Source organism: Podarcis bocagei (assembly GCF_964188305.1).
Source record: "Podarcis bocagei genome assembly, chromosome: 10".
Classification (NCBI taxonomy): Eukaryota; Metazoa; Chordata; class Lepidosauria; order Squamata; family Lacertidae; genus Podarcis; species Podarcis bocagei.
The window spans coordinates 73,765,819-73,777,597 of NC_138135.1; the positions used below are offsets into that span (position 1 = coordinate 73,765,819).

Genomic DNA, 11,779 nt, shown 5'->3' on the forward strand with positions numbered 1-11,779 from the left:
GGGCATTTCAATCTGTGTTGTTCTCGTCAGTTGGTCCCACTGATTTACGGCATCTTTTCCAAGAGCTAAAGCGGGGAATTTTTTCGACCTACCACCCACGTTCGCGTAGTCTCCCGATATGCCTTCGCCCCTCCTCTGATTCAGAACTTAACCCTTGCACGGTCTGTGAACTTGCCTGTTCACTTTCCTGCGTCTCTTTTCTTTGTGTTCCCTCCCCCTCCGTGGGCTGTAAAACCCCCAAAAAAACTGCTTGTTCCTGGCTTCTTTCCTCTTTGGTAGCAGGGTTTGCTACCTCTTCCTGCTGCTGCCCGTTCAGTTCAGCCTCACTGGAGTATCGTATGCCAGGGGACTCAGAGTGTTCTGAAGGCACCCTGACACCTACTTTCCATCCCGTTTTCCATGGTGTTTTTTTATTCTATTGCATTGCTGCACCCTAACTTCACTCTTTTGTATCATAGCAAAAATACAACAGTCTCTAATTATTTCCATTGCTCATAGTTCAAATCCTGCTAGCGAATTTGTGATATTGTCATATTTCTTCAAAGTCCTAAAAAGGCTTCCATTAAACATAAAACAGTCATGCTTAAGTTCTGTTATTTTAGCTGCCAGCTTTGCAGATCTATTCTTTGCTTATCCATTCTTTTCTGCTGAGAACGTCTTCATTTTTCCATTTCTGTGCATAGAGAACCCTAGCTGCTGTAGTCACATACACAAATAACCATCTTTTTTGGAACTTTTGACCCTATAACCCCAAAAGCTTCCATTTTGTTTTGTTTGTTCTTCTTTGGGGAGGGTGTATAATCACTTTGAATATCCTTTTTATCTCGTCATATATCATTTCTCCAAAATCCCTTGCTTTCTTTCAGGTCCACCACACTTCCTCATCCTGGTCTTCTTTTATCTTCTTCCAGCTGCCCATGATTGTCAAGGAGGTTTACCACCATCTCCACAGGATCTCAGACTCGAGCACCAAGGAAGAAACACTTTCAGCCGTCGTCAGCCTCACCACAAAGCGTCTGAGCCCAGTGGTGGATAGCTTGCTGGAGTGCTCAGCAAAGTGTGATGAGTAAGGGCCTCTAAGAGATGAGTGTGTTAAGGGGAAATACCATATAGAAAGACATAAAATTAGGGGAGATTGCTTTGCAAAAGGTATATATACCAATGTGCAAAGTTTTCGTGATGTGGAAATGGGGAGAGCTGAATTTAATGCATGTGCCATATAAAGTTTTTTTAAAAGGCCTGACTTTTTTTAAGGAAAAAAAGAAAAATTCTCTTTGAAAAATTGCAGAAGAGCCGCGGCGATGTGGAAGGCCTTAGCTGCCAATCCATATTCCAGCAGCAAGCTGATGAAACCCATCCTCAGAAGGCTTCGGGATAAAGACCCCAATTACAGGTGATGCAGCATGTCACAAACTCCGATAGTGGTACAAAACCATTCTGTTTTTCTCTTCTGGATTGTTCTTGAATGGGAGCTGGATGGGGGTTGGGGCTTCTTGCTGGGAGGGGGGGTACATCTTAATAACTGGCCTAGCAGCATCTTAGTGGTCCGTCGCTGTGAGGCTCAGTGGCAGAGCACCTGCCTTGTATGCAGAAGGGTCCCAGCATCTCCATGTCGGGGAGTCCCTCACCCGAAACCCTAGACAGCCACTGCTAGTCAGTGTGGACAACACTAAGTGAGATGGACCAGGGTCCTGACTTGCATCCTGCTTAGAGTTGGGAGATCTTGATCTGATGATGACCTCTGCTGAATGCTGTTCTCCTGTCCTGAAAATATGTATCTCAGGCGTCACAGGCCGGGGTAAAGAGGTGCACCTTCAGCGGAACGCTTAGCGGTTCTTCCTGCCAGTTTCAGGCTTGTGCATCCTTTGTCTCTTACGCTTATGTTTCAGGACCTTGTTCACATCCTCCACAGAAGAGTACAAGAACATTGCCAGATAACATGTGCCGTCCAAACACTAAGAAAAGAGCCATAGGGATGTTTCAGGACCTTGTTCACATCATCCCAAGGGCAATACAAGAGCATTGCCAGACTGGCACGAGAATATATGCGTCATCCCAACTTGAAGAAAAGAGCCACAGGGATGGCATTCTACTTGGAGGTGAGGGTCGGAAATGGGGAACGCCTGCAGGCGCTCCTGCTTTGAAACAACTCTGCCCAGGCAGGCAAGGAAAGCAGAGGGTGTAAGAAGGTCTCGTGGGGGCGAGGGAAGCATGCAACACACCTATGTGGGGAGCGAACTCCACAATTTACCACCCTTCTCTAAATCCATTTGCATTCATCATTGTTTCATAAGAACAGGGCAGAGCACATAATGTCTACAGGGAGGGTGGAATGAAATCTGCAAGAGCAAATCTGGATTCTGGGGTTGGCTAAAAAGAAAGGCAAATGAACTACTCTTGTTTTGCACAATTTATATCTGGGTTGTTTCCTGCCAGGTCCGAGTTCTGCAGGAGCACTGGAAATCATATTCAGCAAACTCTGCTGGCTCTGGAGGTTGATTTGCATGATACTGCCCTTCACTAGCATCCTGTCCTTAACAGAGAGAGCTAGGTATGACTTGGGATACAACTTGGGTGAAATCGGAGAGGAGCAGAGGGTAGTGACGGGGGCAACACAATCAGGTGGGTGGGGTGCAAGTAACCCTGGTGGTGGTGGTGGTGGTGCAGGAACACTTAGCGGTTCTTCCTGCCAGCTTCAGGCTTGTGCATCCTTTGTCTCTTACGCTTATGTTTCAGGACCTTGTTCACATCATCCACAGAATACAAGAACATTGCCAGATAACATGTGCCATCCGAACAATAAGAAAAGAGCCATAGGGATGTTTCAGGACCTTGTTCACATCATCCCAGGAGCAATTCAAGCCCATTTCCAGACTGGCACGTGACTATATGCGTCGTCCTAACTCTAAGAAAAGAGCCATTGGCATGGCGTTCTACTTGGAGGTGAGGGTCGGAAACGAGGAATGCCTGCAGGCGCTCCTGCTTTGAAACAACTGTGCCCAGGCAGGTAAGGAAAGCAGAGGGTGTGAGAAGGTCTCGTGGGGAGGGAGGGAGGCACCATTTAGGGCTGGCTGGCAGGCCTGCACTCTACCTGAGGCAGCAATTTCTACAGCCCTTGGATATGAACTGAGGGCAGCGGGCATTAACTAAGGGCCATCCTCAGAGCAAATCCACCAAAATCGTTGCACCAAAAATCGTCATTCCAGTTAGCTGCAACTTCTCCACCTATAGCTCAAAATTGCTGTTTTTTTCCCTTTCTTTGCCAGGGGCACTCATACTCTCGAACATTCCTTGGGTGAAAATAGAGACATTTTCTGTAGCCTAGGTTTGTTCTTAGTTTACTGAGTATGGTCCCGTGAGCCAGGAGTAGTGAAACAGGCACAATTCGCTTGCACACAGTAAGTGTGGTTTATGTCAGTGATGAAGCTGTAGCCCTCCAGATGTTACTAGACTCCCGATCCCATCACCATCGGCTACTGAACATGGGATTTGGAGTCTAAAAATAACCCTATTCTAAGACATACAAATGGAGCTAGTATTCCTCGTAACTGCTTTTTAGTGCTTCAGACAAGAAACAAAACAGTAGAAAAGTATAACCAGTTAAACAATCCCAATGGCAGTGAAAAAGAGGTACTGGTAGGTTGTTTGCCTTGTTGTCGGGATGTGGATGCAGCCCTATGGTAGAAAGCACAGCATCTAACAGAAGCTTAATGTGCCAGATATTGTAGTAGAAGACAAACTCTCTAAATTGGCCAAGACAGTGGAACTTATGGCAGAGAATGTTAATGATGCATGGGAAATGGCACAGGCCAACAAAGAAAAAATTAAGGCTTTGCAGGAGCAGACCAGGAAACTGAAGGTACACAATAAGCATGTTAATGATAAATTAATGGACTTAGAAAATAGAGCCAGAAGGTCGAATTTACGTCTAATTTTTTTTTCCAGAGTCAGAAAATATGGAGAAAGTGATTGAGTGGGTGGCCAATTTGTTGCCGGAATTGGGAATTTTGAAAGACGCGCTCGACCGCATACATAGGGTCAGGAAGCTGAGAAATGAGTCACCTTGGCCGAGAGATGTGGTAATGTGCTTTGGGAGATACACAGAGAGAGCAGGTATTCAAGGCAATGAAAGACTTCGATAGACTTGATAAACTGTTGTGTAATGGCAAGAAAGTGATGGTTTTTGATGACTTATCTCTGGAAACAATTAAAAGTTCAAGGCAAACTAATAGAGTACTTAGCAAGGAGAATGCGGATAGTGAGAGGAAACTCAACACAAGTAAATAAGGAATAAATATTTTTTTTTAAAAAAATATTTTTATTACATTTTTCAGATACAAAATCAGAAGTATATACAAAACATAAGAAATATAAGAGAGAAACGAAAGAAGAGAGAAAAAAGAAGAAGAAAAGAAAAGAAAAAATCCAACTTTCCAAAACTTTTTTACATAACCAACTGGACTTCCCCACATCTCCCTCACCCTGCGTTCTTTACAATAAAAATATCAGCAAATTATTAGCTTGTTTCATGTCTTACTTTGTACCTTTCAAATGTTGCATTTCTGAATTTAAAATATTTTTTATCAATTACTTGTACCTTAAATTAAATAAATAAGGAATAAATAATTAAGGAGTATCTCAAAGGGTACTGCAACAATAAAAGCTTCCTGGCAAGATACTGAATGAGCCATGCAATACAAAGTATCTGTTAGAAAAAGTTAAACTACGCTAAAGAAAAACAACTTTACATAACTGTGTAAATAATAGTTTAATTGTAAATCAGCACAACGGGTTTAGTCGGAAGTTTCTTTTCTTTGCAGATTCGCACAGTGTTTACTATATTTGATGGTTGTAATTTACTTCTTAATATGTATTTTAAAACTGTTTTTTCTATCCACACTCATTTCTTTTTCTTTCTTTTTCTTCTGTCCTTTTTCTATCTATATTCTTCATAATCTACAATTAAGTGAATGTTTGTTGGCATTGTATGTATTTTAAGATTTCTCTTGCTCAATAAAAAAAGAAAAATAGAAAAAAAATTACTGTGGTTTTTCTATGTTAAGTACTATTGAATGTTTCATAAAGTTTGGTCTGTGTCTTCTGGGGGAAAAGAAACAAAAAAACTGTACTTTCTTAATGCCAATGCCAGTTTTGGCAGTGATGCAAGTGATGTTAAAAGCACTTCAGGTGTGTGCTACTTGTATAATCAATGCCTATTTGATTGGTCTTGTAGGACGCAGGCAACAGTAAGCCTGAGTTCTTGCGAAGCAGAACTTAACGCTTTAACTCATTCCCTCATGGACAGTGGTTATTACAACTGTATGAGGATGTAAAAGTGAAATTTACTTGTCCTATTCAAGTCTATCAGGACAATAAAGCTTGTACAGGTATAGCTTTGCTCCACTCTCAAGGATGCAAACAGAGAACAAAATAGCTACAGATTAAGCTTCACCGAGCTAGAGAATGCATCCGGAAAGGAATTGTGAAAGTGTCCTATATGCCAGGGAAAGAAATACCTGCCGATGCACTAACCAAAGTTAACAGAGAACAACTCACTGTATATGTACATAAATTGCAAATCTGTTAGATTCTGCAATGGTTGGTATGAAAAGGGGGAGATTGTTGATCTTTTCACCCCCTCCCATTGCATCTCCTGATCTGATGTTTTGAGAAAGGAGGTGGCGGAAACTGCTCTTCTACTCTTCCGCTCCTGACTGACTCACTCTGTGTGTGGAGAAAGTCTTATCTATGTAGTGACTAGATGGCAGAGTGGGAGCTGTAACACTCATGCAAGCCAGTAGTTCTTTAGTTTGTAGTAGCTATTAGAAATAAAAGGAGTTATGCTTCACAGCTAGCTTCCGCGTTATTTATACTCTGCAGAGTCTGGTGCTCACAATGCGCAGTTGCGAGTCCAGTGAACTGAGATGAGACCTGCTTTCCAGGATTGGAAGGTCTCTGCAAGTGCTCCTAGCCCAGTCGGGACAGAACCAGTTACTGAGCCGTCGCTGACATCGGTTGAAAGGCGTACTGACAGTTAGATGAAGTCAAAATCATCATTCAAGAAGGGATGCGGTCTTGAGAGTGTTCCAAGGGCCATAAAGAGGTTTGGAAGGCCAGTTCAAGCCTTGACCCTGAGGTTCTACACCCTTGGATTACAGGATAGCAGATTTAACTGCAGTCAAGATGGTTGAGGCACCATGGCAATTGGCATCTGTCTGTCTCTAGAGTCGATGGAGGAGTGTATGGGGGGGGGTCAAACTGTTGGAGCCTGCTGTGGCAGTAGAGACCAATATTGGAGGGTTATGTTTTGTTGCAGCTGGGGCAATGAAAGCATCTGGTTGTGCTGTTGCAGATACACCATGGCATTTCTTCTCACTGTGGTCCTCCTTGTGATCATTCCTCATCTTGTCACTGCTATGAATGCATGACCCGATTGTATTCCGGGCACTGCGGTCATATGCAAGGGATGACCATATGGTGGGATTGATGCTTGTAGTCTTCATGTCACATTTGCAGACATATTTGTAATGGAGAGTTGGTCTGCCAATGAGTTGGGTGCCTGCTCCCTATAAAGCACCTCCTTGGGGAGCTTGTCATCTTCCATTCTGTGAACACGGCCAAGCCAGTGTAGATGTTACTGAGAGCAGTGTGTGAACATGCTGGGAATGTGGGCTTGGTAGAGCACATATTTGAGACTGACTTGCCATGCGATGCCCAAAATCTTCCTTATGTAGTACATAGGACTATGGTACAGTTCCCAGAATAGGGTCCCCTCATTCCCCTAAAAAAGGAACTTGAGAAATAGGACACCATAAAATAAGTTTGTGGTATCCTAAAGAGTAACAAATTTACCATGGTGCAAGCTTTCTAAACACCTTAAATATGGCTGAGAAAAAGTACTGATGTGATATAAAAATACTATGCTAATCAATAATAAATTTACCAAGGTAATTTGATACCAAGAAACCAACAATTCACCTTCTGAACTCTGCTGCAAATTACTCTTGTACTACATGTGTTTTGTTACTTGAAATTGATTTCTTTATTGTCATTTGTATATCCACTCTGCATATTCCCATGACTTATAGGAAGTGTTTAACAAGGTCAGTCAATTTTTATACTTGACCTGTAGTCTTAGCTGGCTATAGGCTTCACTGGATGAAATATTTTAACTCTTTCCCTGCTTGACACACTATCTGCTTTATCTTGTCACAGGGTTACAGCTGCATAATAACCCTTGTAAACCAGACACCTGGAATCCCAAACAGAGTGAGGATGAGAGGAAATTTTTGCAAAGCTATGTATCCTAAAATAATCCATCTTTGTAAGCCATTTTTATGTGGATTTGCATGGGCAGCTTAATGGAGTATATGCATTTTTGTATACTTTGTGGATTGGAAAATGGCACTGCAATTTTTTTGATAGAATTTCAGGGTGAGCAATGTTTTGGTTCTCATAGGGTTTTTCTGAAGCCCTGGCCTTAGTATCCCTACTCATTTTATTTTTCAATTTAAAACTTTGGAACCTACATGTCTCAACACTGAATTTTGATTCTTTACAAAAACAGTGCTAGATTAATGTTTAGAATGTGAGGGGTTAATCACCCTGAGAGTGCAGTGTATTTTTAAGTGTAAGAGACCACCCATGACCCCTTTAGTCTAGAGCTTGCTCGCTGTCAGTAATTTGGAAAGATTATGTGCAATTATTTGATGAAGATAAGGATGGTATTTTTGGAAAGCCTCATGGTAGTTTAAACGGCATGTGATTTCATTTGTAGAATTACAAAAGCCATTACTGAAGCTGTGAGCCCGGAAAGGGACAGGTTAAAGTGATAGAACGAACACTTTAAAGTAGTTTGAACTTCATTTAAAGCATTAAAAAACATTAACTCGTAACAAGACAAAATATAAATTAATATTTATATATATATATTGTTAAGAGACAACCCTGCTTGTAAAGGTTTCAAAGTAGTTATAAGCCTGGGGAACTTGTCGCAGAGCAAGGGGAACTTAAAGAAACATACCCTACACCTGCAAGTAAAGGAATCAAACAAGCAAAGACTTTGCCATGGTTTTTTGAATGCAGTTTTGAATTGTGTTCTATAATGAATACCACCTTTACCCCTTTTTGTATAATTGTATTAGTATCCCCACTAACATTAACATCTGTAAAAAATAAATCATCTGGTTTAACCATATTGTGATTTTCCATGCTTTCAGATAAGAACTGTAAAGCACAAGTGGAACATAGGAAGTCGCAGGGCCAGAACTCTCCAAACCCTTGAAGGCTGCCCAAATTCAGTACAAGCCCAAGCTATTTTTGTCTGAAATGGGGCACAAATGATACCCAGTTAGGACGTCTATAGGGGAGACTGCTGGAGCCATCTAGGGACATCTACTTTGGCCCATCCCCATCTGAGACTCATAGGGTGGAGCTGTTGCTTAAATATTTACTCTGATTTTTCTAACATTTTTGTGCAGACTGTCCTTTGCCTTTTTGGCAGGATCCTAATGTGTCTGGTTTTTGTTTTGAAATGTCAAGTTTTTTGTTTTTTAAAATGCATTGTTCATGCTTGATTTTGGATGCTTATTCTTCGTATGCTGCCTTAGGTGGCTTTTTTTGGCTGAAAGGCAGCATATAAACAAACAGTGCTGTGACATAATAAAAAAAGCATTGCTGCACTGCTCAGACACCATTCAGACTTCCTGGCCTCTTCCTATCACCACGCCTGCAATGCTGCTGCCTGAAGGTCAGTTTACCCAGTTCTGATCAAATTATTCATTTATCAGCCAGTTGCTATTGTATTCAGATGTTGTAGTTAAGAGATCCCTCCAGACTGCAGCTATCCAGCAATAAGGGTGGCAACACATGATGAAAGGAACTTCTAGCATTGGGATTGAAGCAGCAGACTGGTTAGCTGTGCTGATACTGTGACAATCCTACCACTTTTTTGGAATAGTCATGGTCAAAATGGGGGTAGAGATCCAGCTTCCAAAATTGTGTTGGGTGCTTTAGTTCTGTAAAATAGTTAAGTCACAAAAATACTATCATCGCTAGAAAGCAATAATCTGAAAAGTCCTGAAGCATTCAGGTGAAATCATTCATCGCACAAAGCAAAACTTCTCTGATCTCATCTGCTCACACTATCTGGAAGGTCCTTAAGTCTTAAATGTGCTATTTGGACATTATATAAGTGAATGGGTGCTTTGTGAGATCTTTCACACGCATGTGTTTCTCATTTAAGACCCTGACAAGTCAGTCACCAGTGCTCTGGAGAATTGAGGTTAAAAAGCTGCTCTTTTCAGGTAGCTCACTGGTTCCAGGCTCATTTAACACACCAAAACTGGATTTAAAAGGATTGTTAGCTCATTATCTGGGTTCCCTAAAGGAGAAATCTAATGAGTAGTTCACCTAAATAGTGAGGTTCAGAGTAAACTTAAATCCTTTCACACTATACTTTTGGCTCACAAAGTGACAGAAATAATCACTTGTTTTGTTACTCTAATACACATTTTAAGGTAGCATAAGAAATATGGAAGTTTTTTGGCACCTTAAAGAATAACATCACTTCTAAATCCACCTCCTGCATATGGTTGAACATTCTAATCCATTGTGTGTATATCATATGCATTTACTTTGCAACTAGCTCTCAATTTAAAAACCATGAATATAATCGTCATTTTGTACTTTGCAAGACACAATTACCAGCAGAACAGTTCAAAATATAACTCAAGACCAGTGGGGATTTTAGGGTGCACTCAAGGGTATGCGGTACATCTTTTTGTTGTTAAAAAGTGTGACACTTGCTGTAACAACTTCATGGTGAGTACTGGCACCTATTTTTTCTAGGGGGGGGGGAGCACTGCTCAAGACTAAGGTTATCAATTTTTTTTTAAAAAAAGGACTAAGGTATGAAAATGCAAATTGTGCATTGGATGATGCTTTATTTTTCATGAGCATGCACTTATGCTAGAAATTACCAGGGGATTTAATTTCTGGGCATCCCTGAGGAGGTGGTCACCACCAAACACTAGCAGCACATTTGGGTCCCACTCCTCAGGCTTCTTGCCTCTGACTTATTTCAATCAATGTGATCTGTAAGAAGGTAAATGCAAAGGCCTCTTTACTTTGTGTCTTTTGTCATGGGAACAACTTGCAAGCTCAATTCAGGGAACAAAATCCATTACTTGAAGAAATATCCCTTAGTGAGCCATTACGTCTAAACAAGTGGATACAGGTTGAGTGCTGCAATTAATGAACTGACACCAACTGACACCTGGATGATTATATAGCCTGAGGTAACTGATGGGTATTTCAGGCTTCATTACATCTGCTTTTGTACAGGTTTGCAGGCAAATTTGAGGTCAAGAACTTGAATTTCCAACAGACTTCCACCTTTTTTTTTCTTCTTCTTCTTTTGGCATTATCTAATTATAGGTCACCTACTTCTCAAAATGCTGTGCTGACACAAAACTGATTAAAATTACTGGAACTTGCTACTCTAGATTGTTCAGAGGACTGCAGGTGTTTTGTATAATTAGGCAACTGTTAAATAAAATATTTCAACACTGATGTTAGGTTAAGGTCATCAAAAGGAAAGACCAGAAATAACCTAATTAAAACTCCTGCTGTGACAGAGCACATGCTAGACCCAGAGATTTCTCATTCAGTAGCTCATTTCACATAAATTATGTTGTAATTGTCAATATTTCACTTAGTGAAAGAGTTCTGCATAAAGGATAGTGAAAAATATGCATTGCAAAGCAGTTACATAAAACAGTGCTTTATTGCTTCCACCATTTCATCATATGAGTCAGCTATTAGTAGGTCTTTATGTAAAAATGCACCCACAGAATTGCTGTCTGATCTCCCCCCCCCCCAAAAAAAAATCCCATTTACTACAAGTTGTTATTATGGAGTTGTCTTTTGATGTATTATCTGTCCCACCCCAATTTATTCTCAAAGTGACCTACTGGTAGTTGCCGACCACATAAAAGGCACGACACTGTTCCAGTATGAGGTTCAATAGCCAACAGGATAAAAGGAATGTATGGTGCAGCTGTATTTCAAAAGAATTCAAATTACACCCAAGAGTTTCTGACCATAGGGGCCTGCCGTTTTAATTTTATTTGCATTAAAAAGCACCTTCCTCGGGGCCACCTTTGTAGCAAACAGCCCTCCTGCATTCCTCTCCCTGCATAGGATTTTCAACCTTAAAGCTCCCTCAGGTTCTTGCGTTATTTTAATTTCTCTTCCATACTCTGCATTCATCTTCCACACCACAGCTTTAAAGATATCCCTCCATTCCCCGCTTTTAACATACGAGCGGCTTCTACACAGGACCAGCCCGCCCAAGAAGCAAGGGGAGGGCAATTAATCCCAAGGTAGAGCCTTGTTCCTGATCGTCATTCGCCCCTTTCTCTGGCAGGAGCAGAGACCGCCCATTTTGCGCTTCGCCTCAGGTGGCAAAATGCCTCCGAGTCCAGCCCCGGGGCCACAGACCCAGGAAGGACCCCTTGGAGAAGGGCCCGCGCCACGGAGGGCTTGGGCATCGCGAGGATGCCTTAAGTGCCTCATGGAGAAAACCGCCACTTTTTCGTAACCCAAACTAAACCTAGAGAGCGGTAGGGCTGTTATTGCTGCAAGTTTTAAAGGCGGCGAAAGTGTGCGCGGATGGCGGAACTAGTTAGAAACGCGTCAGGAGAAAAAGCGCAAGCCAATTCGGTCTCCAGAAGAGCCTTCAAGCGCACGGGCGTCTCTTTCTGGAGACCCCCAGCAT

The 11,779-nt window shown here is 41.7% G+C and overlaps 1 protein-coding gene and 1 long non-coding RNA gene across 3 annotated transcripts in view; one reads left to right on the top strand and one right to left on the bottom strand.

Moving 5' to 3' along the window:
* LOC308595986 (guanine nucleotide-binding protein G(t) subunit alpha-3) overlaps nucleotides 1-11,779 on the bottom strand; it is a 267,616-nt gene that overhangs the window by 123,671 nt on the left and 132,166 nt on the right. The window lies entirely within an intron of this gene.
* Nucleotides 127-4,291, top strand: LOC308596007. 2 transcript variants are annotated; one of them, XR_014012257.1, is made up of 4 exons: nucleotides 127-1,066; nucleotides 1,289-1,424; nucleotides 1,890-2,943; nucleotides 3,946-4,291. It is a non-coding gene; the product is annotated as an uncharacterized lncRNA (long non-coding RNA). The 2 variants fall into 2 exon arrangements; XR_014012256.1 differs by having other exon boundaries at nucleotides 127-1,424.